We start from the raw sequence: 2,066 nt of genomic DNA on the forward strand, positions 1-2,066 counted from the left end.
TCCATGCATCTACTTTATTATTCTCCATTCAATCCTTGCTGAACACTTAAAGTCTCGATTCTCATTCAGATTTCTATTGTGAAAGTGGCTGACACACTCTCCAAGAGAACCGACCGCATAAATTCGAATTCCAGTTCCGATAACAATGACATCATAGTCTGATTCAATGTTAAAATTAGTCGAAAACGATTTCACGATGCAGGGAGATAAACGGAGTTGCAAATTTTCCACGACCGTCCGAACTCGGGGCGAACGGTGCCGGCACGTGTTACCTATCGTGCCAAAATAAAAGCTGCCGTTGTCGAAGCCGTTCTCCAAAAATCTATTATTACAGCGAGACAGATTTCCCAGCGACCATCCAACATTGTTTTCAATAGAATTTAGTTAGCATGTATTTCAAGCAGCAGTCAATTTTTGAACAGCCATAAATAATAATAGATAAATTATGATATGTATTTTGTAAAATCTGTTTAGTTTATTTTCATAGAAAATTTGAAATTTAATGAACATGTATTTCGAGCAGCAACCAATTTTTAAACAGCTATAAATAATAGTACGTGTGTCTAATAATAAATGTAATGCGATGTGTATTTTGAAAGATCTATCTCGTTTATTTTCACAGAAAATTTGGATTATATGACACCGAGTTCATGTATTCATTTCAATAGAATGGTTATTAAGATTTATGTTTCACAAGATGAAATCATTTTTAAATAACAGATGGGCTATCGATTTTGAATTTAAATCAGCCTGAAGGTGAACGTTTTAAGAAGTTCAGTCACCCTGTTGAAATGCTGACAATATAGTCAGGACAACAGTGACAGAATAGAGGCGAGTATTGAGCAGACGGTAACTGATCGCTCTTTGAAATTGTATTACAAAAATATCATCTCTTTAAATAGCGTATCGTCATAACTTGCACGCAATTTCGTCAGTGAAACGATGGCCACTTTTCGTGTCACGAACATCTCACACGTCATCGAAATCACTAGTGCTATAATTTATTGCTTCGAGTACAATTTCGCCAAAATATAAACAATTTGGTTGGATTTTCTTCCTCTGTTTTAATGTAATGTGACTTAAACTAATAAAGTGGATACGTGTGTTCCTTATAATGTTAATTTAGCAGATAACCCAGAGCAATTAAAGAGACTCATAGGCAAGTAATTAAGGCAACTTCCTTAAAAGGAATGGGTAATGAAGCACGGTCGAGTCATTCGAGAGATAAGTCGCGGTTTTACCAAGTTACGTTGGTTAGTCGTCCGTTTCTTGATAACTCCGAAAAACAGTTGGGCAACAAAACCGAACGGATCTATCATCCTGCGTGAAAATAGAGAGGGGAGATACCTTCGATTCAGGTATTTTAGAGCTACTGGCCTTACTGGGTCACGATGACTCACGCGGATGGAAATTTCTTTTGTGAGTTCTTCGTTTTTCATTGAATGGGATTTATTTTAATCCTCTGTACTTTTGGAACAGGTCTAAACAAAAACCTGTAGTGAATCTAATTTTGTTCATTAAGTCTCATCAAATTCGAAATTCGTACAAAATCTCTTCTTATTAAAAATTCTGAAGTGAGCGAGTAAAAAGTTTAAGTATAAAAATGTATTAATTCAGTGAACTGTATTAAAGACCAACTATGGTTCTATAAAACATGTTTTAATCCAAAATGAAGTACAAGTTATTTGACGACTATTCTTATTAAATCTGCAGAGATCATCTAAAACGACTAGGTTGTCCAATGTCGCGTGAAACGAGTTACGTCACCGAGTAATCGAAACGAGAGCACGCGGTTGCGAATTCTAAAGCAAATAAAACGAGCCAGTGTCCACGCGTTCGCGAATATTATATGTATAGTGCACGTAGGTGCACCAAAATACCGAACCCAGTGACTCAGCACTCGAGCAAGTAACTTACGTTCCACAGATAACGTAGGAATGCTCTTTGTTAATATCATCCACCATCTGATCATTTCAATAAATACTTATCAAATGATTCCTGGATACATTGAATTCATATATCTGCAGTATTTTTTATGTATACATCATTATATGTATGCTTAAGGA

At 35.8% G+C, this 2,066-nt stretch overlaps 1 protein-coding gene across 1 annotated transcript in view; it reads left to right on the forward strand.

Annotated features, from left to right (window-relative positions):
- Positions 1-2,066, forward strand: part of LOC108632536 (uncharacterized) — a 16,986-nt gene that overhangs the window by 3,760 nt on the left and 11,160 nt on the right. The window lies entirely within an intron of this gene.

This window comes from Ceratina calcarata, unplaced genomic scaffold (genome assembly GCF_001652005.2).
Source record: "Ceratina calcarata isolate Rehan_Ccalc_2016 unplaced genomic scaffold, ASM165200v1 scaffold160, whole genome shotgun sequence".
Classification (NCBI taxonomy): domain Eukaryota; kingdom Metazoa; phylum Arthropoda; class Insecta; order Hymenoptera; family Apidae; genus Ceratina; species Ceratina calcarata.